Raw genomic sequence first — 27,751 nt, forward strand, 5'->3', positions numbered from 1 at the left:
ACTTAAATTCTAATGACAAAGAACATTTGACAGAAATCGCTTTATGGCGTGAGATGGTCTGGAATAACACTGGACATCAGACACAGCCAGCAAATCGCCTTTGCCAAGGTTAAACACATCACCGACGGGTCTTGAGATGTCACTCATCAAACACGACTTATAGAATCACCAGGTTGGAAAAGACCTCTTGGATCATCCAACCATTCCTACCCGCCACCAAACCACGCTCCCGAGCTCCGACACAGCGTGTTTTTCCCCTGATTCCTAACGCTTATTTCCTTTCCTCCGCGCGTTAAAAAACAGCTGAAAAAAATAAAAGTTTCGATTTTGCTTTCAGTTGGTTTCACTTTCCGGCCGCCTGGAAGCCACTAAAAAGTTTCTGTTTGGGTTAAAACTGATCAACGCTCAGGAGAGGGGGTACGGGCAGGAACGAACGGGTGAGACGTTGCGAGACGACGGTGGCAGCGCTTTAGGGAGGATTTTTATCCACGAAAGGAAAGAGACGCTCGATCGCTTCATCCCCGAGCTCCGAGGGAGCCTTCGGGGAACACAGCTAAAGCGGCGCCGAGCCCCGCGCCCCCTGCCCGGCTCCATCCCGCCCCAGGCTGCCCGGCACCTCCCGCGGGGGCGGCCCCAGCGGTTCCCGGTCGCTCCCGGCCGCCACTCACCGCCATGGCCCGCGCCTCGCTCGCCGGTACCGGCAACGCCGGGCGGGGAGCGCAGGGGGAGCTCCCGCGGGGGCGGGGCCGCGCTTCGCCCGCCCCTTCCCCGCCCACGCGAGGTAAATCGGCGCGGCTGCTGCGGCCGCCGCCTTCCTTCCCCGCACCTGTCACTGTCTCCCGCCGCTGCTGCTGCCGCCCGCGCCCCACCGCCCCGGCGCGCCCCGCCACCTCGCCCGCCGCCGCGCGGCCGCCATCTTGGTGCTGCGCAAGGAGGGGCCGCGAGGGGGCAGTTGCGGCCGGCACGCAGTGCGCATGCGCGGGATGGGCCCGGGGCGGTGGGGGACCGCGGGGGCGGTATCTGGAGGAGGCGAGGCCATAGAAGAGGGGGCTGAGAGGGGAGGGGGCTGAGATCGACGGGCCCGTGGGGTGTGGGGCGGAGCCTGTTGGGGCGGGGCCATAGGGTGAGGGGAGGGGCTATTGGTTTTGGGGCGGGGCCTGAGGGGCGGGGACAAAAGGGCTGATGGGGCGGTGCCTCGGAGGGGGCGGGGCCTGAGAGTGGGGAGGAACCAATGGGGTATGAGGCCGGGACTGATGGTGTGGGGGCATGTGGTGTGGGGCGGGGTTTGGGGGGGCGGGGCCATTAAGTGTGGGGCGGAGCCTGAAAGGGGGTGGGAACATTGTATGGGGTGTGGCGTGACCATGATATGTGGGGCGGGGGGGGGGTCTAAGAAGGGGCGTGGCCTGAGGGGGCGTGACCTGGCCCGAGGGCCTGGGGTCTGGGATTGCCGTTTGGCCTGGGCTGAGCTGGGCTTTTCCCTGGGGCCTGGACCTTGTTCCTGGTCTGGTCTGGGCATTTCATTGGGGCTGGAGTTTGGCCCTGGCGCATGGGGCTGGTCTTGGCCCTAGGCTGGGCTTTTCCCTGGGGCTGGACCTTAGTCTTGGCCTTGGGGCCCAGCCTGGGTCCTTGCCGGGCAGAGGGAAGGGTCGGAAGGGTGCCACTGAGGCTGAAAAAGTCAAAGGGCTGTCAGCCCACCTGCCCTGAAGCCAAGCAAAGCCTTACTGTCTGTGAGCACCAGATATGTTCCCTGTCTGGTGCCCAGGCACGTAGCGTCTGACATCTGAGGGGAAAGGGGAAGAAATGTGCTCTTCCAGGTGCTTACGCAGGGAGGGACTATTTTCCCTTGACAATTGCAATGTTCGGCGGATGTCTTGAATGCTAATTTGTGATTATCCTTTGCTTAATGTTTGTCCTTTCAACTGTCATGGATCAAAACGATTTTACTACAGCATTTGGCTTAATGACCTTCAGCAGTGGACTGAAAATAATGAGGTGTTTTATAAAGTGGTATTGTTAATTTGCCTTAAAGTTTTCTGTTATTAAGTTAATAAGTTGCTATTTCTTTTGCATTTTAGCAGTGTTCATAACACTTTTATAACTTAACAGCAGGTAGAAGGTAGCTCCTGTCAACAAAGTATATACCAACCAATGTTTTGCCATCCTGGTTGCTCACTATGGGGCCCTCTTCCAAACCTCATAATTACATAGATGAGTGGCATCCTAGAGTAAAATCATAGAATAGTTTGAGTTGGAAGGGACCTTAAAGATCATTCATCTCCAAGCCCCCACCATGGGCAAGGACATCTCCCACTAGATCAGGCTGCCCAAGGCCCCATCCAGCCTGCCTTGAACACCTCCGGGGATGGGGCAGCCACATCTTCCCTGGCCAGCATGTTCCAGTGTCTCACCATTCTCATCGTGAAGAAATTCTTCCTTCTGTCTAGCCTAAATCTGCCCCTCTCCAGTTTATACCCATTGCCCCTAAGAGTAGATATGTATGTTAGATCTCAAAAACTAGAGGGGCTTGGGCCAGATCAATATTTGGATGAGGTACATTGTTAGGTACTGTGAAAAGTGGTGCTGGTAATTCATTCAGTGGCATTCGTCTGCCTATGAGTTAGGGTTGAACGAATGCCACTGCACAGCATTTGTGGCTTGTACCATCAAGGGACATAAAACTGGAGGTCTTTGCCGGCTGCAGCTGTTAGTAGATCACCGATTTTCCTATCTGACTCCAGTTTCGATATGAGTTTCCAGATTTAGCCAGCAGATTCAGTGGAATATAGCAAATGGTTTCCACAGTTGCTTTTGTCAGGTGGTGGTGGAGCCAGGAAGAGCAGCAGCAGCCATGGCCATGGGCGTCATTGTAGGCAGCTGCAGATCCTGGTTTTGTGTTTAGACCATATAGTTTTGAATTGGTGCATGTAGCACTGGTTGTACATACACTGCCACCTGAGAACCCTGGGAGAGAGTGTACCTCGTGCCATCTCCTGGCATCTTAGGGGTGCTGCTCCCTCACATACCTGTATACGTGTGTGTATATAAAACTACATTTTCTACTGGAAGGTGAATTAAAGTCATGTGAAAATAATTCAAAGTAATATTACAAGTGGATGGAAGTCATGAGGGAACCAAAATAGTGACCTCCTTATCTCTTTTTAGGGACTGATGTGAATAAATGGATTTTTCTAAAACATAACTGAATTAGATAGGGATTATTTACGAGTCTGAATTGCCTATACAAGTCTCAGCTACTTCTAGAAGGTTAATCAAATGCTCTTGCTTTCATCCTTTGCAGAACTTCCCAGAAGGACCCATGGAGAGAGAAATTCCTTGCAGTATCATACCAGATATACGTTCAAGTGCTAGCAATGAGCATTTATGAAAATGATATTATAGCTAAACACAGCAGAGGAGAGATGAAGAGATAAGTCCATCAGGGGAATATTTTGTGGAGTGCCCTCTTAAGATAGTCACTTGAATGGATAGCAACACCCCTCTTCTATGGCTGTGTTTTCTTCAGTCAAACAAAGCTACTGTCTCCAGAGAACTGTGAAGAACTGATGTTACAACAGTCATTATTTCATATTTGCATTAAGTTGGATTTAGTCAGCAAAATAAGAAGTAATGTAGCACTGGGATCAGAATTGGGCCACTCACACTAATTCACTAATTTTAAAATTGGTGCCGCTTGATCCAGTTCTCCAACTCTCTCCATCCTTGCAGGTAATGGAAAAAACCTCCAATTCTAAAGTTAAAATAACGTGGCTTAAGTTGGAGGGTTCAGCAAGTCTACAGGCAGCACCTCACTCCACAGTGAGTGACCTGCCTTTGCACCTGTAGTACCTATGCCAGAACAGAAAATGATTACTACTCTCAGTAGTGGAACCAATTTGCTGTTGTCACATGGAGCATCCCGAGCCTGTAAAGGCAGTGGTTGCCAAATGCTAATCATCAGACTCACAGTCAAACATTATAAAGTCTTATGGATCACCAACAGGCAGGTTTATCATCCAGACTTCATCTGAAAACGCTACTGGGAACATTTACCACAGTTTCACAGACCGTGGAGATAGCAAATATGGACCGAGAGCCATGAGGTCGGCAGCACCACTCTCTTCTACCAGACAAGTACCATAGGTATAGTAAAGAAAAATTAAAGAAGTACAACCAGTGTTTATTTCCTAGAACAGGTTACTAATACATGAATGTAACTCCCCTAAAATAAACAAGCTATAAGACAGATGTTAGCAGCTTTATAAGGTGGGTAAGGTTTAATTTTGATGTATTGGTAAAAACATGCAGAAAGCGGATTTATCACAAAGTTGAGTTACTGCTTCTTTTATGTCATTACTTGTGCTTCCTTTTTGTTACTGCATCTTCACCTGAGCTGCATAACACTCATCGTATTTGTCCAGATCACTTTCAAAGAGGCTGATGGTCAGTGTAAATTGTTTGCTGGTTCTGATTTGTATGAAAGGATTTGAACTGTAAAAATCCCACTTTAACATCAGAATGGTGTATCAAAATCAAAGTTTGATGAGGACTGTTTAGTGCTAGGCATGATTCATTTCATTGGTAAAATACTTGTTTATGGGGAAAGACAAGTCTTAAGATTTAATTGATATGATCAGCTGTGTTTTTACATAATTTGGCAAACTGGAATTGAAAACGCATTTAGCAATGGCATATAATAAAATGCTTATCATGTTTATAATTGGTTGTGACACTTGTTAAAGAATAAATATTGCATGATAAATTTTACCGTACTTTTCTCAAAATGCTGATGGACACTTGGAAAAGACACAAATCCAGAAATCTTTCATGATTTTGCCTGCTTTTCAGGACCTGGATAATGAAGTAAATCATTCTGTAACAGCATTAAACCAGCTGAAATTTTAGAATGATGGTACCAAAATGAATGAGAGGATTAAATGGCTAAAAATGCTAATCCAGTCAGAGACAACAAAATTCAGCCGTTCAACATCCACATTACAGGAGTAATTCAAACACAGCATCAAAAATGTGATGGAAATTGCAGTCTGTTAAATTCAGAGGTTAACTGGAAACTACCATTTCCCTGTTTAATGATTCATCTCATTTTCTAGAATAAATTCCACTGATTTCAACAGGATTCCTTACAAAAATGGGTGCTACTTTACAAGAACAGGCACAGCAGATTCATGCCACACAACTATGTTCACTTCCATATTCTTGAAACTGATGGCTTTTTACTTTGTGTATCTTTATTTGTTGAAATCAGTCGCTAGTTGAACTGTGATTTTCTTCTAATGAATTAAAGCTATGATTTCATATTATCTACAGCCTTGAGACAATACTCAAGGCAGTGGATAATATGAAATATTGCTTTTTTGGTATCTATAACCACTGCTTTGAGACAATGCTCAATGATATTTGTTGACCTCACTTTTAAAAAACACTGATATTTGTTTTGGCTTTGTGAGCTGAGGTATTTTGGAACTGTCTTTAGTGGTCTCCTAGCTAACAGTTGGCTTGAGATAGATAAAGCTGAATAATCAGTCAGCCCTGGTTGTAATCAAAATGTTTACCAGAAGCATACTTTGAATTTGTGGTTCTACTTGGAGTTGGTTTGAAATAATTTTGGAGCCTTCTTTTTCAAACCATGGTGAAAAGTCAGATGTTAAAAGATGTTAAAAGATGTATGGAAACAGAAAGAAAATTCACAGGCAGAATTTAAGTGTCTAGGTTACTGGACAGTATTTCTTTAGTACCTTTTTCCTTCTTGAATATTCAGGAATTTCATACCCAAGTTTAGATTTTTCCACATTTGCTCTCAGGATAAATAGTAGCTTTCATCAGAGGGTCCTCTGAGAGTCAAGTGTGAATTTTCTGGAAGATTTGCTTTCTTTTGGTGAAAGAATTGTACCTGGCAGGGTTCAGGATGGAATGGCAGTGCTTAGGACTTTTTGACCTAGTTGAGTAGCAAGGAAGTTACCTTTCCCATTTGATCAGCTCTGCCTCTAACTTGAGGAGTTTTGAGACACACAAGGTTTCCATTGTCTCATCCTGAAATGCTGGGTTTGGGGTTTCTGCTATGACCCCTTTTTTCCCAGCCCTTTGAAATACCAGGCTCATGTTGTGCTTGCAAACAAAGAAGTTGAAGAAAGTTTTCATCAACCTCTTCACATAAGGGTGTATTTCAGGCTTGTTCAGTAAAAAGGCCTCGCAGTGCAAGCCCTTGTCTGGCAAGATAACAGCCTGAGTTCAGTGGGCTCATAGAATACTAATTAGTCTCTTCATTCAGATTTTCCTATTTTCTTCCCTTTTTTTCCATGAAGACTGAATATTTAGCATGTCGCCAACATTCTCTGTGGGTTGCTGGAAGAATTTAACTGCTTCATGATGGCTCGGAGAAGCTGGTTCCTATATTTATTTCAAGTCTCTTTTTTTCCAAATGAAGAATCCAGACAGTGTGAAAGCATCATCTCTGTGTTTAGACAAATTCTGTTTGCACCTAAAAAATCCACAACAGTGGAAATCAAGTGTACTTTACTAGCTTCAGAATAATGGAGCCATTGAAAAATCTTCAAACCAGGATGAGCTCAAAGACCGGTCTTGTTTTCTGAAGCTCTGTGCAGGAAAAAGCTCAAGTCATGGCTGATGAGGTGTCTCGGCAGTGTCAAACAACTGGCAATTGTTTCCTGTGGCAGGAAAGAGCAAAGGCAACTCAGTGCTACAAGCAGTAGAAGCTGGCCTTATTGTTGTTGGAATTGTAGTTTCCTCCTTTATAATCATCGTGTGTTGTAAGTGAATTTGGTTTAGACCCTGGAGAATGCATATTTTGCCTGTGTGTGGTCTCGTGTGGTAAGAGTGGTACTGGCTAATGAACACACAGCTTTTGGGCAAACTGAAATATTTAGCTGGTCACTTGGTTTATGTGAATGCGTTTGTCGCAGGAAAGTTTGGAATGTGGCAGGATGAAGAAGGGGAATAGATTATTCCGTGAAGGGCTACTAAAAAAAAACCACCCCTCTGGCTTAGGGAGTTTCTGACTCACAAATTACTAAGGGCTGGGAAAATACTGGGACAAGTATCACTGTGCAGTTGCCCATTGCCTTGCTGTTGGCCTGTGCTGGAGACAAGATGCTGGGCTTTTACGAAGAACTGCTCTTTGATCTGACCCACTATGCCTTTCATCAGTTTCATCTGCTATTGCTTTTATATTTGGTGTGTCAAAAAAAAATTGCAATGAGAATAGATGATAAATAAATTAATTTGTGTTTTGTTAGACTGTAAGGGAAAACTACCCCTTTGAAATCAAAGGATCCCAGAACTTTTTCCGGTTCTGTATGTTGATGTAGTTGGTGATGAACATTAGCATTGGTGAGGCATGAGCAGAAAACATAAGTACCTGCTGTGGTCTTAGATTCTTGCCAGGAAAAATTGCTCAATTAAGTGAAATCATTTGGTTTTCCTTGCAGATCTCTTTGGTCCTAGCTGATTCTGTATTAACACTGAAAACTATTTAATTCTGCTTTCATCTTCTACAAAGTAACCTGTAAACTTTCTACACACTTCTAGCAGAGACAGTAGTTAAATCTTGTGCGTGGCTATTTCTGAATACTACTGCAGATACTTCTATGCAACCCTGGAGATTCCACTGACGATAGAAGTGAGCAGCTTCTCTTTATTTTTGCATGTTCCTACAGGAAAACATACAACTGACAAATGTTGCCAAATAAAGTAATAACAGTAAGAAACAAGAAGGAATAAAATATAGTCTGAACTTCTATTTGATAATTTCTAACAGCGAGTTGGAAATTCTGGATTCTTTGAACCCAGGTTATAGGTACATTCAGTGATCATAACTCAAGCAGATTTTGTGTACACTGAGCTTCCAATGATACCAGGCTTGCAGTATCATTTGGATAGAAAAGACCTGCAGCTTAAAATGTTGCTGATGGTGTAAAAAGATGAAGCTATATTTCTTCTGCATGGTCTCTGGTCTTCTAGGAATCACTCCCCATTTGTTCTAGAGTAGGTGAGCATCACTCCAAAGGCCCCAGCAAGCCAGAAGAGTCCAGAGACACAATCTACATAGTCAGCATGGCCCTGTTGTCTCAGTACAGAGGCCTTAAGCTTTGTGTCATGGTAGGAAGTTCCACCACTGTCTCACCCTGTACTGTGCAAGAATTACTTGTTCATGATTGTAGACCTTTTGGAAAGATGAAACCCGGGATGTGGCTGAGCTCTGTGGGCAAAGCTCTGATTTGAAACTTCTGGCTGAGAACTAGCCATCAAATCCACAATAATTATCTTTTACACATTTACTTCAATATTCTGAGCATTTACTAAAATATAATATGTTTACGAGGGCTTGTAGTGGTAGGACTAGGGTCAATGGCTATAAATTGGAGAGGGGCAGATTTAGGCTAGGCATAAGGAGGATTTTCTTCGTGATGAGAGTGCTGAGACACTAGAACAGATTGCCCAGGGAAGTTGTGGATGTCGCATCCCTAGAGGTGTTCAAGGCCAGGTTGGGTGGGGCCTTGGGCATCCTGGTCTGGTGGGAGGTGTCCCTGCCCATGGCAGGAGGGTTGGAACTGAGTGATCTTTAAGGTCCATTCCAACCCAAACTATTCAATGATTATATGTAGCCAACTTAACAAAATGAGGAACTTCATTATTATAATGCTTCTTAAGTAATTCTCTCCCCCTCCTGGTTTCTTTGTCTTTTAAGCTTAAGGTTTAAGTTTCAAGTGTAAGTTTGTGTTCTTCATACCCATAACTGGTGTGAAGCATCAATGTCATGCTTAAAATGCAAAAAAGATAGTTTGCCTCAGACCTCTTTTTCATGTAGCGTTTTGGGTTTCCATCTTGATCAGGATGTTAAAGAATGGTCTTTATTACACAAACATCATTCTACAGTGAGCAATTTGTTTCATGCAAAATTTGAGATGCCTGGGGGAAAGGCCTGAGATCTATGTGGGTTTTCCTCATTTCTAGTCATGGTGTAGCCTTAGTTAACTCTTTCTCCTCCTTTCCTTCAGGATGTTGGGTCTTCAGTTTTAGATCAGTCAGAGATTCTTCCATTTTGCCATTATTTTTTGTACCTTTGGTTAGACACTATTCTTATGTTTTACTTTCAGTGCAGTGCAGGTCACCTATTTTTTCCCCCCATTCCCTTTTTTTCTCTTCCCTCTGGCTTTAAACGAAGGTGAGTAGAGACCAAGTCCACCCGAGTTGGCTAAAGTCAAATGTAACAGTCTCTTAGAATCTTTCTTTCCACTGGCGTTTAGTGATTGAAGATATAGAATGATGCAATGTATAAATCTTATTTTGTTGCCTTCTGTATATCTGTAGGGATTCAGCTCCTCTGCAACTTTTACTTGTCCTACTCTTCAATTTAAGATTATTTGCTTTAATGTCTTTCTGCTACTGGTACAGTGGCATGTTCATTAATCACTCCAACCTAAGGTGCTTGAAAGAAATTGTCTTTATCTGGTGACACAGTCCCAACAGCTTTTGCCTAGCAGAACCTGTGCTTTTACAGAGTTCCTCCCCTGGATATTTTTGTGTGTCTGGACAGAGAGCCCACTGAAAGGTATAACTGATTGCTACAGGGAGAACAGTTTGGCTGCAAGATAAGGAAAGCAGTCTAGACAGATCTGTCTCAGCACACATGATAAGATTATTTTGTCTATCTAAAGTTCTGTTCCAATCGTTCAGTGCATGTTTATATTTTTAGTGATGACATCCTATTTCTTCAAGGATTTTTATGAGAAGCAATCAGGCTCCTTTAGCCTCATAACCTCCTACAAATCATAGTTTGTTTGGGATTTTAGGTCCTGTGCTTAGGGCCTCTAGCCTCACTGAAGACGTTTTCTTTCAGTGGAGGATGAATTTCCTTATTCTTGCTTAAGAATTTTAATGTGCAATAGCTGAAGAATTTATGTTTATTCTAGTATCAGGTGTTTTGACATTTCAGCCTGCAGGGGCATTTAGTGCAAGGAGTGTGTCCAAAAAGGTGCAGGACTATGTCAGGAATGCTAATGGGAATCGTGTTATGATACTACATTGTTGCAGAATCAATCAGTGCCTCTTTTGGGATAGATTTGCAGATACCATGAGTGTAGCCCCCAAATACCTGCAAGACTAGGCTTGTGGGCTCTTAGACAGAAAATCTGTGTAATAGTTTTACACACACCTTTAGACCACATTTTCACTTTTCCGGCATGCTAGGTTGATCCAGTCAGGATGCCAGGTGCACACTAGAGCTGTTCTATCACTCCCTTCCTCAACTGGACAAGGGAGAGAAAATAGAATGAAATGCTTGTGGGTTGAGATAAGGAAAGAGAGATCACTCACCAATTACCATCACGAACAAAAGAGACTTGACTTGGGGAAAATTATCTTTATTTATTACCAGTCAGATCAGAGAAGGGTAATGATAAATGAACCCAAATCTTATAACATCTTCCTGCCACTCCTCCTTTCTTCCTGGGCCTAACTTTACTCCAAAATTCTCTACCTCCACCCCTTAGCAGCGCAAGGGGACAAGGAATGGGAGTTGCAGCAGTTTTATCACATGTTGTCTCTGATGATCCTTCCTTCTCAGGTGGAGGACTCCTCACACTCTTCCCCTGCTCCACCATTAACCTCCATGGGCTGCAGATGGACAGGCTGCCTTAACATGATCTTAACCGTAGGTTGCATGGGAGTCTCTGCTCTGGTGCCTGGAGCACCTCCTCCCCCACCTTCCTCATGTATCTGGGTGTTTCCAAAGCTGTTTCTCTCACATATTCTCACTCCTCTATCCGTCTACAGTTATTCTTGTGCCGCCTTTTTTCTCCCTTCTTAAATTTGTTATCCCAGAGGCACTGCCACCACTGCTGATGGGCTCAGCCTTGGCCAGCAGTGAGTTCATCTTGGAGCTAGATGGCATTTGCTCTGTTGGACATAGGGGAAACTTTTACCACAGAAACCATCTCTGCAGCTCCCCTGCTAAAAAAACCTTGCCACACAAACCCAATACCTCCAGGCACATTAATGTTGCCCTTGGAGAGTCTACGAAGAAGTCTTGTGTTAGTGGAAGATGAAACTATGTCCAGTAGCATTTTAGAAAACCTTGTTGGAAAGTGATATAGCTGGAGTCACGGCACTCAACTCAGATCCCCTCCGAAATAAAAGTATAGCAGAAAAAGGTTTGGAGGAAGCAACAAAAATAGGCTGCTGTGTCAGGTAGAGACGGAAATGTCAGGGTATTAGATGCTGTGAAGAAACAAACAAGGGATGATACAGTAGGTATTTGCAAAATTTTACTTAGGTTCTACAAAAGCGTGAGCTCAAGGGAGCTCCCAGTGAGGTTAAAATGGCAATACACCTCAAACTAATTACATGTCTCTCTCCGAAAATGAAAGACTTTCAGAACTCATTGCTCAGGCAAAAGTTTTAGGAGGAGTTGAGTAAGAATTTCTGCTGCTACCTTAAATAGAAAATAACGTGGCAGAGGTTATAAAACTTCATGTTCCAGGATGAAAGTCAGCCGCTTCCTATTTAGGGTCAGGAAGACACTTCCCTGAGAGGTACGCTCTTAAGGATTGTCCATTACATGTTTTTTCAGCTTTATATATTTGTCCAAATACTGTCAGTCAGTGTTTCGATAGATGAAACACTGTTTGGTAATTGCTGGGCTACTCTCTTCTAAATTAAACCCCGTTTTCGAATGTCTCAGACCATGCTGCTCTAAAACTATTATTTATTTCTTCATTATACATGAGCATAAGAAATAAGAGGAAATAATTTCCCTGCTGATCTGAATATATACCTACTAATTTGTTTAATTGGAGTTGTGTGTGTGGAGGAGACAGTTTTCTGATAATTTCTTTTCCCTAAAATACTGTAGGCTAAATTCTGTCCATCCTGGGTAACAAAAGCCAAACTGAAGCAATGGTTCCGTTTAGTACATGGTTCATGGTTCAGTACCAGGGTATTTGTACAATATTTGAGAGCAATAAAACACTTCTATGTTTTTGTTATGGTACTTATTGTGAGTAAGCAAGCTGCTAGTTAATGGTGTTACTGACTCATCTTCCTGTCTGCCATGACCTGGGGAGACAGAAAATGGATGGGACATTCTCCGAATGGACAACAGCAAGTGAACACCTCCTGATAAGCCATGAACGGGGCATTGAGCAGTCATCAGTGCAGAGAGCGGAAAACCACAATTAATTCTCAAAATATGAGAATATCTACTGTGCTTTCCCACAAAATAACCTCAATGGACTGAAAATTTCTTCAGCCAGCTTTTTAAGTGGCAAAATATTAAGTCTGTGCAGTCTTTCAGAGATATTAATTGCTGATCTGCTTTCAAGGGTAAATATGAAGGCTACGTTGTGCACCCTCCTTGAAATACTTGGAAAGAGTCTTGTTCACAAAGAAAGCATCCTTCTTTTCTTCATCCTCTACACTACATGATGTCTATTTGCCAGTACCATGCTAGCAGTAGCACATACATTTTGGGCTGTATGGCAAAGCCTGAGTCGTGAAAGTTGAGGTATGTGACATAGAAAAAGGCTTTGGTACACCAATAAAGCTGTATCTCTGGGTGGTAAAAGTATATGGGATTTTAGCTCTTATTTTACTGGATAGATTAATTACAGGGTCATAGCTATCACCCCACAGTTAAATCACAGAAGTCTTACTTTTTTTTTTTTTTCACTCTCTTGCTCAGTCCTCTCCATACTTAAATCTCACCCTCAGACTGAATTTATTTTCCATGTGGAACATTAAAATAAACTCTCCTGAACCATTACACTACTTGGAGAAGTAGCATATATTTACAAATATAGAGATATTCCTATGGGCTTCTGCAGTCAATAACTCAAAATAGCTTGTGTTTACCACAGCACAGCTATCATAGACTTAGTCATTCCCACAGAGGGTCTTTGTTGCATTTGAAAAATACTGATTTTGAAATCAAAGGATCTGGGTTTTTTTTAACATGACTGTGCCAAGAGGCCTTATAGTGGTTGCAAATGACATTGCACAGACCTTCTGGTCTGAAGTGCTGAGGCATGGGACTTTCACAGCATTGCCCTGCCCAGATTTCCCACAGCATATGAGCCTTCTTCTGGCCCAGGCGCAGCACAGCCCTGTGGTCCATTCCCCAGGGTGCAGGGTGTAGTCTGCCCATGCTCTGCGGGACCTTTTATGAAATATTTCAGCTGGTTTCTCCTCATAGTACCTTGTGAATCTTTACATTCTTAACATTAACCTCACCTGCTTGTTACTGTCTGATTGAGTGTTTTCTTGCCGTGCCTGCCTATATCACTATTTCATATGTCTGTGTGCATTTGTATTGCTTCATCACTCACAATGCTGAATGAAGTTGTCTTTTGTCACACTCAGAGGAGAAGTTGCTTACCTGGTTTGTGTGTGTTGATTCCCACTCATTTCCAAGCAATGTCTTTTCAGTGTGGAGTAGCATTTATCCAAAAAGCATTGAGCCAGGTCATTAGCTGTAATAGCAGTTTTCATTTCTCATATAGTTTCACCTATAACTTATGAGTGGACATGCATCTGATCTGCAGCCCCCATAAATCATGAGTTCCCAGCCATCCTGATACCTGCTGACGATTACTTGAGATCAGTAAGTTCTAAGAAGAGCATAGATATAATTGATAAACATTTTTGGGTCATTTGCGCTCATGTTCACATGGCATTTATTGTGTTTGTATCCTGTTTGTATCCCAGCATTTATCCCATGGCATTTATCCCATGGCATGTATTCCATGCCTGTCTGTATCCCAGCATTGGGATAGAGTGGCTCCTGGCATATCAAGATACACCCCAAAAATGTCTGGTTTCTCACTGACTTTGAAGGAGACTTAGAACAATTTGCTGATATTTGGAACAGCAAAGGATTTGCAGTCAGGTTAATTACAATCAAAGTGGCAACAGATACCTAACTGAGTGAAGGGTCCACACCAGGAACACGAAGCCTACCTGCTCTTGATGGTTTTCTGCCACTTCTTTGGAGGATATAAGCACACGTAAATATTGCTGGAGACCAAAAGAAGACTTTGGTTTTGTGCATTAGGTATTCTTTGTTATGAAAGAAAAGTGAAAACATTCTATAGGATAAGAGATTTAATCTAGCTTTCAACTTAATATGTGTTTATGTGGTGATGATTTCCATCTCCACCATATTGTCTTTCAGCTGTAATATTTTCTCCACTTTGCAGCCAACTTATTGAAGACATTTTCCACAGAAGGTTTGAAACATATTATTTATGGCTCCAGCCTGTCACCCTCAGACAATATTCTGAGATGATGTAATGCAGCTGTACATAGCATTTCTATTTTTTCTATGCTTTGTTAGGCTTTTCTGTACTTTGGCCTTTAAAAAATTATAAAAGATACTGTTTATTTTATCTTGTGCTAGAATTCTGTAGGAAGATGTGTAAAAGCTAGTAGAAATTATCTTCTCTGTTACATTTTATAAATTTTTCTCATAGTGCAGAAGAGCTAAGTTCTGATCGATTCAGTTGAGTGTATAAGCAAACTCCATACTTCTTTGTTATATCTGGATTTGGGGTTTTGAAGTGCTTTTGAGACTATTTTCATTGTTAGGAAGAGAAGTGACATTTTGTTTGAATTCTTCAGTGAATGAGTTCACAGTTAGCATGACACACGAGACTCATTTCCTCATTCGTTACTATTTTAAACATATACTTATCCTCCCACTGTTCCTGAAAAAGTTCTGTTTCTTTTAGTTTCTCTGCCAAAAAAAAACCCCTATAAAAAGTAGCGTAGCTCCTTAACCAGGCAGACGGTGAGCAGTCCCTTTGAATAACGAATAGGAGTGGTTGATGCCTATGAAGGTCATGTCTCCATGGACATTTTGAGAGGGGTCCCTTGTGCACGTTCTGCATACCAGCCAGGCACTGTAGGGTTCACTATAGTCAATAGAGAGAGATGGGCACTTCTTGGGTGCATTTCATCCGCATTGAAGACTGAAGTGTAAAAAAGAGGTGGATGGGTCGCATAAAGAAAGTCAAGAGTCCTCTGCACAGGAGTTTCTCTCATTCCCTGGTCCTGTAATCAACCCCTGTCCAGTTCCTGGCTTAGCTGAAAGCTTTTCAGAGCTGCTGACAGTTTCGGCACAGCATGCAGAAATGAATGGGGTGCAATGTCCAGACATCGTAATTGGTGGAAATAGACATAGAGATGCTGGAGTGTGTCCAATGGGCAGTGAAGCTGGTGAAGAGTCTGGAACAGAAGTCTTTATGAGGCACGTCTGAGGGAACTGTGGTTGTTTAGTCTGGAGAAGAGGAGGCTGAGAGGACACCTTACAGCTCTCTACAAGTATCTGAAAGGATGTTGTAGTGAGATGGGTGTTGGTCTCTTCTTGCAAGTACCAAGTGATAGGACAAGAGGAAATGACCTCAAGTTGCACCAGCGGGGGCTTAGATTGGGTATTAGAAAAAGAATTTCTTTATCAAAAGAGTGGTCAAACACTGGAACAGACTGCCCAGGGAGGGAGTGGCATTTCCATCTCTGGCAGTGTTCAAAAAACAAGTAGATCTGACACTTTGTGACATGGTTTAGTAGGCATGATGGTGCTGGGCATATGGTTGGACTGGATGATCTTAGAAGTCTTTTCCAACCTTAATGATTCTCTGTTCACTTTGCAAGGAAGCGTTGATCTGCTTGTGTGTAGGGAAGCTCTACAGAGGGATCTGAACAGGCTGGATTGATGGGCTACAACCAACGGTATGAGGTTCAACAAGGCCAAGTGCCAGGTCCTGCACTTGGATCACAACAACTCCATGCAATGCTGCAGGTTGGGGGAAGAGTGGCTAGAAAGCTGCCTGATGGAAAAGGACTTGGAGGTGTTGGTTGACAGCTGGTTGGATATAAGCCAGAAGTGTGCCCAGGTGGCCAAGAAGGGCAATGGCATTGGAAATGGTGTGGGCAGCATGACCAAGGAAGAGATTGTGCACCTGTATTCACCACTGATGACGCCACACGTCAAATACTGTGTTCGGTTTTGGGACCCTCACTACAAGATGGACATTGGGGTCCTGGAGCGTGTCCAGAGAAAGGCAATGAAACTGGTGAAGGAGTTGGAGCACAAGTCTTATGAGGAGCGGCTGAGGGAACTGGGGTTTAGCCTAGAGAAAAAGGAGGCTGAGGGTAGACCTTATCACTGTCTGCAACTACCTGAAAGGAGATTGTAGCAAGATGGGTGCTGGTCTCTCCTCTCAAGTAACAAGTGAGAAGACAAGAAGAAATGGCCTCCCTCCACTACGGGAGGTTCAGATTAGATATCAGGAAAATTTTCTTCACTGAAAGGGTTTTCAGGCACTGGAACAAGCTGCTCAGAGAAGTTATTGAGTCACCATCCCTGGAAGTATTCAAAGCATGGGTAGATATGGTGCTCAGGGGTATGTTTTAGTAGTAGACAGGTACGATTGGACTCAATGATCTCAAAGGTCTTTTCCAAACTAAGGATTCTGTGATTCTATGAATCATTACAGGTATGCATTCACTGACTTTGTGGCTTCCTCAAGCTTTGCATTACAGGTATGCTCAAGTGTAGAGGTGGTACTGTGCTTAGTCTATTTGTAAATGCTTGCATGCATTACACTGGTTGGAAGTACAGTATTTATCATCCCACCTGCCTCTGTTTCTTCATATCAATGCTATTGTGTGATCTCCTGGGCTTCAGAGATTTGGGTATGTAAAAACTCTTACCCCGATAAAAGTCATCCTTACAAAACTGTGAGCAGTTGCAGTAAATGAAGAATAGGAAGTAATGAAGTAATGAAGAGTAAGAGTACTGATTTGCAGAGTGCTGTTTAATGCAAACTTGCCAAGTGTATCTTCTTCTAGAGATTTAATGAAGGGCAAAGTTGTTTCTGGTGACCATATAATGAAAAGGAAAATATTCTCTTCTCTCATGGTCACTGAAGTATTGATATGGCCAGTTGTGGCAAATTAAATTGCATCTGAAATTTTGTTTGCTTCGTCATGTTTGCAGGGAGAATAGCACTGAGTGTTTTCAACATGTTTCCTCATTTTAACTTCAACAGAGTTCCTTTCATTTCTGTTATTTGTGGTTTGTAAAATCATTCTGGTTAGGGTTCTTTATTTGCTTTGAATTGCTGATATATTCTCAACCTGAATTAAATCCACAATATTTTATTAATCTCGCTTTATATGTAAATCATTCCTTTCTCTAGTTGTCCTTTTGGGAAAGTATCAGGAAAATAATGCTTAACCTCTGTAGAAAATCATCTCATAAACTGAACTATTTTCTGGCTTGCAGATGAAATAACCCACTCTCCCGTTACTTTGGTGCAAATATAGTTATACAGTCCTTCGAGCAATTTTTTTTTTTTTTGCTGACAGAATCATAGATAAAATAGTGGGTTTTGTTCCCACAAATTTCTAAAATAGGACAGTGATATTTTTCTTTCTTCTTCATGGCTTTTATGCAGGAAAATTTCTCCCAGCAGGAAAAAAAATATAAAAATTTCGATGTCCCTTCCATACTTCTTCAAGCAATGCTTCTTCTTATAGTCTCTCATATTGATTTTACAGTCCAGACTCTCTCAGTAATAAATATACTTGATGATAGAGTTATTTGGCTAAAATATAGTGATTAATAGACAAGAGGGTGATTTTAAGATTCAGCAACTAGTTAATTAAATACACTTGTCCACTAGCTCAGTCATACGTGGTTTTGCTATAAATGCTGTTTTTTTTCTAACGTGCCTTTTCCTCATTCTATCTGAATGTTTAATTGAAGCAGTCAATTTGGGGTATAAATAGGAGACACAGAGAAGTTACGAGTGACGCAGGAGTTCAAGATAAGCTCAGCTGCACCATGTTGATTGCATAGAACGTGGTCAAGACTCCCCAGTGATTCTCCTGTCTTACTGCAGAGAGAAAGGTTTGGAGATTTTTCAGACCCTGTGCTTCACTGCTCTGCAGGAGAGCTACTGAAGATGTGAATAGAAGCATCAACACAGAAAAGAGTTTTGGCTTTAACTATAAAATAGACTTGCCTCTTTAAGATAATTTTTCAGCCCTAATGGTTTGGAGCAGTCAGGTTGTTAGGATATTGGTATTGCAGAGACTTCTCCAGATAAAAAATTACAAGCAGAGGGAAGAGAGGTACAGAATCTAAGTGTGGACATCTGAACAAAATCTTCATCGTCCTATACAATTAATGGAGGAGAACAAGCCCAAGTACTAGTTCCTTACTCCAAGTTGTCCTTGGAGCGACTTTCCCCTTTTCATTGACTGCCAATGGAGCTGGGGAGGCTGGAGGCTGGTTTTCTAATTTAGGCACCTAAGTCAGGTACTGAAAATTGGTAAGACAGGAATGGTGACATAGTAATGGATTTGTTCTTGTGAATTTGCCTTTTAGGTGTGCTGGCCAGTAAATACTTAGTGACAGTCGTGTTGATGAGGAATTGTCAAGCTCCGAGCAGGTCATTGAAGCTGACATCTTGGTGCCACCAAACTCTTGGAATCTGAATTTGCTGGAATTGGTCTTTCACCCTGTAGGCAAAACGCAGCAAGATACGCACCCATCCCACCCTAGGCTTCCTGATCAGGTGCTCTTTGCCTGCACTTAGGGCTGTGTAGGGAAAACATGCTCCAGTCCACAATTTTATTTTATCCAACTCGCACAGAGGGGATTTGATTTTCTCCATTATTGAGGGGAAACACAGAGGTGGATGGAAGATGCTACTAAGAAATGAACATGGAAAGCAATTTGTCATTTTCATGTCCAAATCTATATGACAGTGGTACTCACTTAATTGAAAACTGTGTTTTCCTGCAAAAGAAAAAGAAGTCTGTCTTTTCTACCCTGCAAAGTTCATTATTGTTGCCAGAGAAAACAGTCTTTGAAGAGAATTTAATGAATATTAAAGTCTGCTTTTACTGAGAGTTTCCTCTGAATCTCTCACAATATAATTAAATGGTGGCTTGTGTAACTGATTACGATTAGCTATTACTGGACACATCCTGATATTTTCCTTAAGATCAGCGGTCATGCACATGGATTTACCACAATTTTCAACTCAGAGGAAGAGAACTTGCCAAGGTGTTTGAATACATCTGAGGGCGTGTCTGGACTGTGTATGGTGATAAAAAACCTGCCTTAGGTCCGTGTAGCTGGATATTTGCACAGGGAGTAGTGTGATGCCAAGGGGAGACTTTAGCTTGAATCCCAGAAGCAGAGCATCTGCAGCACTACCTCCAAGGTGTCTTGTTTGTGTTTTCGAAGCAATGTTGCAGGTGCAGCTACCCTGTTCCTCACTCCAGATCTAGTGTTTTCAGGGTTGATTTGGTGATGTGAGCACCAGAATCCTGTGTGCGTGTACCTGCATTGTGCAGATTTTTTATCCCCAGATTTTAATGCAGAACCATTGGGTACAAGCTAACAGAAAATGGCTCATCAGGTTCAAAGTGATGCCTTGTTCCTTAAGAGTTGGGAATACATTTTAGCAGAGTTATCCAGCAACTTAAATATTCACAGTTGGCATAAAGGAACTTCCTTACAGATTTTGCCAGAGTGAGTAAAGAGAATAAGACAGCTGGCACAAAAGGTACACAGCAGATGGTCTATAAACTCCCCTGAACCTTTACTCTTGAGTCACTCTCTAATCCTACAGCAGCCGCTGATCCCTGACAGCTGTATTAAAACAAATAACACCTGAAGAAGAGAGACCAGTCACTGAGTGAGGCTTTGTCCTTCTAATTCTGCATTTGTACCTGCCGGTGCTATTTTGGCTGTCCTAGCAAGGTGAGATCAAAGAGGGACTTTCCCTATATCCAGGGAGATTAGTTGCTGGGGGTGGGTGTGCTTTTCTAAAGTAATTTTTTCCCTGAAGTTGACTTGTATGAGTCAGCCAGGCCCAGAAAAGAGAGAGTGCGTGGGTGTGGGAGGTTTGCACAAGACTATTACACTCTTTCAATAATCTGTGTTTCTTGTCATCCATCTGTAATTTCAGAGAATCCAAAAATTAACCTTGGATGGGAAGCAAAGCACAGTTTTTAAATATTTATTTTTTCTGGTGTCTTTTCTTTCAGATTCTGAGGTGCTTTTCTGGAAATCTACCTAAGTGAGTGGCTACAAAAAAAACATTCAAGATCTGATTTATTTGGAAAGGATGGCTTGAGCCACTCCCTCAGAGCACTGGAAGAAGAAGAGTGCTGTATTTGGGTTATCCTGCAGGGAAACAAGAGACACAGGTGTCTTCATCTTCTGTCTGGGGAAAACTTACCTCAAGACACTGTTACTGTGTTTTAAGGAGGGACAACTGTGTGGTTTGCTCAGGAGTCTTTGTGAAGGCTTTAAATAATATTGATTATTAACTAAAGGTGGCCACCAGGAAAACGGTGAGCAGCAGCTTCTAAAAGGAGGAAACAGCAAGAGATACTATTAGGTTGTCTGGCAAGACCTCTGTAGGTAGAAAGAGAGAAATAAAGTTGGAGTAGAGATGCAGAGGAGTTACTTGAAGGGGAAGGATCTCTGGGACGTCCTAGCAACTTTACTCACAACTTGAAAGCATTTTAGGGGAAAAGAATAATGCCACATAGCCAATACCAACAGATGAGACAAGGTACAGGTGTTTCTCTGCACCCTTTTCTCTAAAGGAGGGAAGAGAAAAAAGCTTCAAACTCTTGGGCAATTATTCAGGGTCACAGTAAATGGCAGAGAAAAAATGACTGGAAAGCAATAATGGAGAAACAGCCTGGAGTATGGAGTGATGGAGAAGCCCAGTGAAAGAAAAAGCAGGTTTAGAGCACAAAAGGAGACAGAAGACACAGGTGAGAAAACATGAGAGGATGGAGAAGGCAGGAAAAGGAGCTTAAGAGTTGGTTATTTGTTTTCAAAGAGAAAGAAGAGAAGAAAGAATGAGAGCTGAAATGGTAGCAGTGAAGAAAGAGGCTAAAATGCGGAAGAAAAAGGAATCTTGCAAGAAAAGGAAGGGTTAAAGAAATGCTCTTGAAGATCAAAGAAAAATGGGAGAGGGAAAAAGAAAGTTGCAGAAGGAAGAGTTAATAAGTAAAAGAGGGTAAAGAAGAATAGGAGAAAAAAGTAAAGGGAAATAAGTTTTTATGCTCTAGAAAGCTTGATTCTGACCTATTTTTATGTATGATATCTTTAATATTTACTGGACAGATAGTACTAGGAAAACATTGGAGGGATTGGGGAAAGCAATCTGCCTGACCCTAGAAGACAGTTGTTCTTGGCAATGGGAAAGGGAGATGGTGGCTCTAAATTGGCACTCTAAATTGGCAAATAAGCCTCTCTGACCTATGCAAAATTCTGTAGAGCCTTTTTTTCTAGGCCCTTTCTGCGCATACAGAGGCCAAGTTTCAGTTTTTAAGGAACAAAACCATTCTTAAACTCCACCTAGAAACCTGGTGAAGTCAAATCACTGCCTGGGCTATACATCCTTACTTACAGAAGTGATATGAAGTTGGTAGGCTTACCCAGATGGCTTGTACTGGCCACAGAAAAGGAAAAAGAAGGGGGAAATGATAGAAGAGTAGAATAATTTAAATGGAGAAGGATCTCTGCACACCTCCAAACCACAACCGCTTCTCCACCCACAAACACAATGGTGATGCTCTGCTGGACTCACTCCATTATATCAGTTTCTTTCTTTGGCTGTGGAGGCTGAAATTGCAACTGCAAAGGCTTTTGGGCTTATGTGCATAAGATCAAAAAAAACCCTGAAGGTTGTGCAGACAGTACAAATGCTTAAAAATCTCCATAGCTACATTGTTATCAAACTTTCAAAATCTAGGCATTTCCATTTTAGCATAACTGTGTTCAGTGTTGTAACTCTGATCCAAGAAAAACACTCTTCTAATAGTCTAAAAGCATGCAGTTTAAAATGATGCCCACTTAAGAAGTCATTTCAGTCATTTGATGTTTAACTGCTTCCTTTTTCCCAGGTTCAAGAGGGCTGTTTGGAGGGAAAGGAAGTTTTGCCTTATCACATGGCTGGTATTGTGGCGATTGAAAATAGCAAGGTACAACAGCCAAATTTAGCATTAGCTTGTATTAAAAGACTCTGCTGATTATCTACATTTTTACTAAGAAATAATACAGTTTAATGTCATCTCTTTATGATTCAGCCACTTCTGATCAAACCAAACCCTCTTACTTGAGGCAAAAGAAAGGTCTATTAAACACAGACACCAGATGGCTCAGGATATTTCTCTTTTCTGAGGGTAATGTTAAGGCGTGGAGATAAAACTTGGTTCAGAGGCTGCCCTGAGGCCATTGGGGTTATATTTTTTTTTAAAAAGCAGCCAATGACCCTCTTCAGAATGAAAAAGCTCGATTCACTGACTCATCTTTCCAATAACAGTCACATCATCGTTTTAAAAACAAGCAAACCCAGTGACCAAACCCAAAAAATTTCCTTGAATGGAGTGTCAGTGAGAGGCTGAGCTCTGATTTTACCTACTAGCTCTGTAGTGACAGTCAAATGTGCCTGGTGGGACATATAGGAAGGTGGGTATTGTACGTGAAGTAAAGTAGAACTAAGCACTACCTTATGGAATGAGTAACCACATATCTTTAAGCAAACGTTGCTCTTAACACAGGGAACTTTTGCACTGTGTTACCTAATGCATACCATTTGCATTCCAAATAGCCATTACATAAATGTTTGTCATCCTTGCTTGTTTTGCTATGAGCTGTGTAAGCTCTTTAGGGCTGTGCCTTGTGATACGGACACTGGACTCATTTAGTCATGTTCAGTTCCACTTCCGTATGACATCCCCCGTGACTTTTGACCATTACTGAAGTTTCTCTGTACTTCAGCTCACAACTTATAAAGAGGGATAGGACGGTAGGAGCCAGAGCTCTTGCTGGCCAAAGAAAAAGCCATTAACCCTTATGAGGATGTTGCATACACGGGTAATGAGACTCTATCCGAAGGATTTAGGACCATTAGCTTAAAGAGCTGATATATTGTGTCAGGCCAGACACAGCCGTCTGACTGGAAATGTCCCTTTCCACCAAGCAGTGAGAAAAGGGGTCTTCAATTTCTCGCTATGAAAATAATTCCATGCATTTATAAGGCTGTCTCTCTAAAAGTTGTAGAAATTGCCACTTTCTTTGTCTTCGGTTCAGTTTAACACATTTCTAAACACTATAAAATGCTCACGATAGAGATATTGCAAGGTAGATGCAGGGGAAGATAGGTATGAGGTTGCATAGTACAGTGTGCCTAAGACATCCTATTTAACCAAAGAAAAAGATCAGATTTACTACAGGGAGATCAGTAGATGAGCTGCTGAGATGTACAACTAAGGATGAGCTGCTACATCACAAGAAAGACTGAAGGCTATAATCTGGTCATGTTAATATGATTTGCTCTTGGCCTTGAAGAAACAGAATAATAACCTGTCTTACAGAAAGGATGTTGTGAAGATACACTGTTTTATAGCCACATTCACTAATGCATATAAAAGATAAGGTGGTATCTCACACCATCAGTGTAGCAGAAATCAATGAGCTCACATTTCTTCACTGTGATATCTGCTAGCACCAAAACACAGGACACAAATTGTTACCTCTTTCTTCTTAGTTGACATCAGTGTGGCTTTTTTCCCAGCTGTGTTCCTTGAGGAGCAGAGCAATGAGGGTATTGAGGTCTTTGTCATCATTTTTCTTTTCTTACAGATTTTTCTTTGAATTTGGAGTTCACAAAGTGAGGGACAAGAAACACTGTGGAGAGAGTGAAGGCATTACTTTTTCAGTCTCAGGGTCTTTCTCAAGATATTTTAAGATCAAGATATTTTCAGTACATGGCAAAAATAATTGGAGATGACGTTTCTCCCTTTTAGAAATTTCCAATAGAGGCTGGCTATCTCTATAGCGCTTACTTTAGAACTGAGCCAGTTCCACACAGAAGGCAAATTAAACGAAAATTTGTCTCTTTCCTCAGTTATTTTCTAGGCTTCAAGAGAGCTTGTTTGGAACATAATGATTTCTCAGACAGCATGAACATTGTTAGTATTGGCAAGAAGATATGGTATCATTATTCCTTGGAGGGAGTTTTTTTTGGCTGTTTGTGTTCCCTTGTGGTGCACCTTCAGTCCCCACCCACACCTGCTGCCGTGTCTGCTCTGAAGGATGGAAAGATTGATTTTATCTAATTTTACCACCCACTCTGAAGCTGTTGGTTCATAACCTCTGCTGAGACTCTTCATGTCAGGTGTTGTGAATGGCAAAGCTGCCTAAAAGCCAGCTTCTTCAATGTTGAATCCCTTCTATATAGAAAATCCCTTACAGAAAACCAAACAGATTACCCTCTGAATTTACTATACGTACAGTGATGGCCTATATGGTTTATTAAATTTTCCTCTTTTTCTGTCCCCACACACATTTGCACATGCATGCACACTCACATACACACTTACAATTTAAGGACTAGCAGAACAATTCAATGTTATAATTCTTACCCCTTCTCTGAGCTGTGAAATTGTTAACAACACTGACAAATCAATATCCCAGGCATCTGACTGGGAACCCACTGAAGCTGAAACTCAAAAACTATAGTTCCAGATGCTTTGCAAACTCCAACTACTTCTGCATCAGGCTTCCACATTTCCTATTTTGAGGTCATTCCAAAACTATGACATAGTGAGACTTTGCTTTTTAGAAAAGAAAATAATACAAGAGCTTTGTGAAAAAAATATTCTTTGCTTCAAATAAAAAAATCAGAGGCTGGAGAATGTCTATAAGTTTTATCAGGATCCAGGTCCTGTTCTGTTTCCTTTGAGAAATAGTTATCCTGTTTTATTCCCTAGAGAAATACTCCATACTAAGCAAAAATAACGTTTCAGCCTGGTAGGAGCTGTGTGTGTACATTTGTGCAGCCTGCAGAGATTCACAACTACAGCAGCCGTGCTCCCTGTGCCTTGGCTTGTAAGACCCCAGAGTAGGCTGCCTCGGGGTCCCTGCTGCTACCCTACTGGTAGCACCACAAGAATCCCCTCCCTGTCAGTTGTTGGGAGCTGCCAGACCTAAATAATCCTAAAACTGAAAGACATGGTAACTGAAAAAAGTTCTCAAGAGCTATATGATATGAGGACTACTCAGGCTTGCCTTTCCCAAGCTGAAATTGGTCAGTACTAGACAAGTTTGTCGGAAGTGTCACAGGATGTTTAAAGGGCAAGTATTAGTCACAGTGGTGCAGAGCAGTGTGGTGAGACTAATATGAAGCTTGATTCATAACCCAGATTACCAGAGGATACTTTTCGATGAGAAGGTAAAAGGGGCAGCTCTAACATAAAAGAGTACGCAACATTTAACAACTGTTCCTCCCCTGCAAAGGAATTAATTTGTGGTATATGAAACTAAATTAAGATGACAGTGCCCATCATCATGTGAAATAACATGTGACTCATTTTTGGCAGTTATCTCCATCATAGACAGTGTCCTCATACAGATGTTCTCTGCTTTGTGGGAATCTTACAGCACGTGAAGCCAGGAAAGATGAATAAAAGGCTCTACACCATGATTTGCTTTGCAGAGGAAGACTTCATGCTAAAACTGCCAGCCTGAATGAGAGATGAAATATAAAAATGTCTTGTTTTAAAGCTCTAGTGTGAAAAATGCAGCAGCTTTCACCAGTTCTCCAATGAATGGTGACATTTGACTGGCTTCTCACTGTGAAGGAAAATGTAACACAACTGTGCTGGCGTCTTAAAGGTCAACTGTTCCTCTCTGACATTCCCTTCTTTAGTAAGAAAGCTGGCATCACTGCATGTGGGAGCAGTTAGGATCTTCTCGGGGTCTGCCCATAAACAGCGCTCAGTATTGTGCCCAGCTGCATGAGTCCATTAATATGGCCCTCTCAAATGCCCATCATTTTCATTGAAAGACCATTTAAAGATCAAGTACACTTTCATCCCATATATAACTGCATGCCCTCTTGTTGTTAGTGTGGAAATTTCTTTGCATCAGAAATATACTGAAGCTGCAAGAAGAGCTCACAGGACCATAGAAATGTTGGTTGCAAAGGGCTCTACTCTGACCTTGCACTTGAAGCAGGAATATCATCAGTGTTGGGTCACATCAAACATAGCTTTGTACAGCCACATCTTGAAAACCTTCAAGGCTGGAGGTGGTACTGTGTCTCTGGGTCCTTATTCCAGTGTTGCACTACCCTCCCAAGTAAGAAGCTCTTTATGCCAGAGGTTCAAAGTCTCATAGGAACAGAAGTTTCCTGTGTTACACATCTGGAGGCCCACTCATCTGACTGGTATGAGTTGGTGTTGTCTTTCAACAGTGTAAATGACAAACCTGGTATGAGCTTAGATGGTGAATTTAAAACCTGCAAGGATTTGTAGCAAACAAATCAGCTGTACAATGACGTCGTTAAACCATAGTGAGAACTTCTGTTTGCTTTTCATTGCATAAATAGGTGGGAGTCCTTGAAAGGGAGCATTGACTGACTCAAGAAGTCACTTCACCCAGCGTGGAAAGCTCAGGGCTGTTCCAGTTTCTGCTGCAGGGGAGAGAGAGGCATATAACTCACTGCCTCTTCTTCAGGCCTTTCACTGGGCCACTGTTTCTCTGTAGAACAGATAGATGGTTCTTCAAACAGGTATCCAACTAGGGTCCTGAATCTAACCTCCTTCAATGGCTTAATTAGTTACCATGTATCAGCAAAACTAATGTCATCAGTATGCATGGGTATATGTGTGATCTTGTCGTCTTCAGCTGTGAAGTGATGTGACCGAGGTGTAGCTGGGGCTGGATGTCATTACTTGCCATGGGGATGGGCTAGGGGCATGCTGTGGTCTCACAGCTCTCCTACTGTGCAGTGTTGTGGGGAGATGCTGGTAGCTATGCTGGTGGATTTACAGAAGGGCATTTCATTTCTTGTCTGAGATCATTGTGAAATGTTGCTTGCACTCTTAAGTAGCTGAAAGGCAAGAGAGCTGCACTTCAGTAGTAAGTGAAAGCATCTCTTTGTGCAGCTAATCTTGCAAAGCACTGTTAAGTTTGTCACGATTCATAACCACTGCCTAATACAGACCCATCACTTGGCATGGTCCTTAGGTATTTAAATTCAAAAATTTCTATTAATACTTCACCTGGTCTGGGGGAAAAAAAAACAAACAAGGAAATTGCAATAAGAAATCTAATATTACAAGAAATATGAATCCTCCCTGTCTGGCATGCAAAAATCTTAGGAAACTTTATTTATTGCTTGCTTGCATCTATACAGTTGCTTTTGCTTCTCCATTAGCGGAAAAAGTACCAAACTGCTTTCCCTGCCTGGGGCTGCCTTTAGGGTGTTTGCTGCACCTCTCTACATGAGAAGTGATGCAAAATTCCTCTTCTCCTGCAATGTCAGACTTGGGTATTTGCAGGCGTATTATCTGCATGTCTTACTGTTAGTAAAAAGCAGCGAGGCCTGTGATCATTTGGCCACTGTAGAATTCAAACCTTTCCATTTTCCCCGTAGTTCATGCTTTAACGCTCCGTTGATGGGCTGTGTGCGCTTCTGGAGCTGTCTGTGCAATTCCTGTTGACTTTAATAAAAACTATATGGAGTAACTGAGACAGAAGTAATTTTATGATATTATTCTACTTTCTGCTCCATATTGCTGTATTCTCTAGCATCTGTTCAATAAACTTCTTTTTCCCCACTGGAGAATCTCTTCAATCCACAGCGGACTGATGACTGCAAGCCAACTAACT

At 42.1% G+C, this 27,751-nt stretch overlaps 1 protein-coding gene and 1 long non-coding RNA gene across 4 annotated transcripts in view; one reads left to right on the forward strand and one right to left on the reverse strand.

Moving 5' to 3' along the window:
• FNDC3A (fibronectin type III domain containing 3A) overlaps positions 1–962 on the reverse strand; it is a 124,992-nt gene extending 124,030 nt beyond the window's left edge. Inside the window, exon 1 of one of the 2 annotated variants that reach the window (XM_054058764.1) lies at positions 827–962. The gene's annotated coding sequence lies outside the window, so the exon portion shown is untranslated. The other variant, XM_054058754.1, reaches the window with a different exon arrangement.
• On the forward strand, positions 65–27,751 carry LOC128851242 (uncharacterized). Of its 2 annotated transcripts, none has more exons than XR_008448520.1 (3): positions 65–437; positions 3,299–4,140; positions 20,098–27,751. It is a non-coding gene; the product is annotated as an uncharacterized LOC128851242 (long non-coding RNA). The 2 variants fall into 2 exon arrangements; XR_008448519.1 differs by lacking the exon at positions 65–437 and adding an exon at positions 645–781.

The sequence above is a fragment of the Cuculus canorus genome, chromosome 1 (genome assembly GCF_017976375.1).
Source record: "Cuculus canorus isolate bCucCan1 chromosome 1, bCucCan1.pri, whole genome shotgun sequence".
Lineage (NCBI taxonomy): Eukaryota > Metazoa > Chordata > Aves > Cuculiformes > Cuculidae > Cuculus > Cuculus canorus.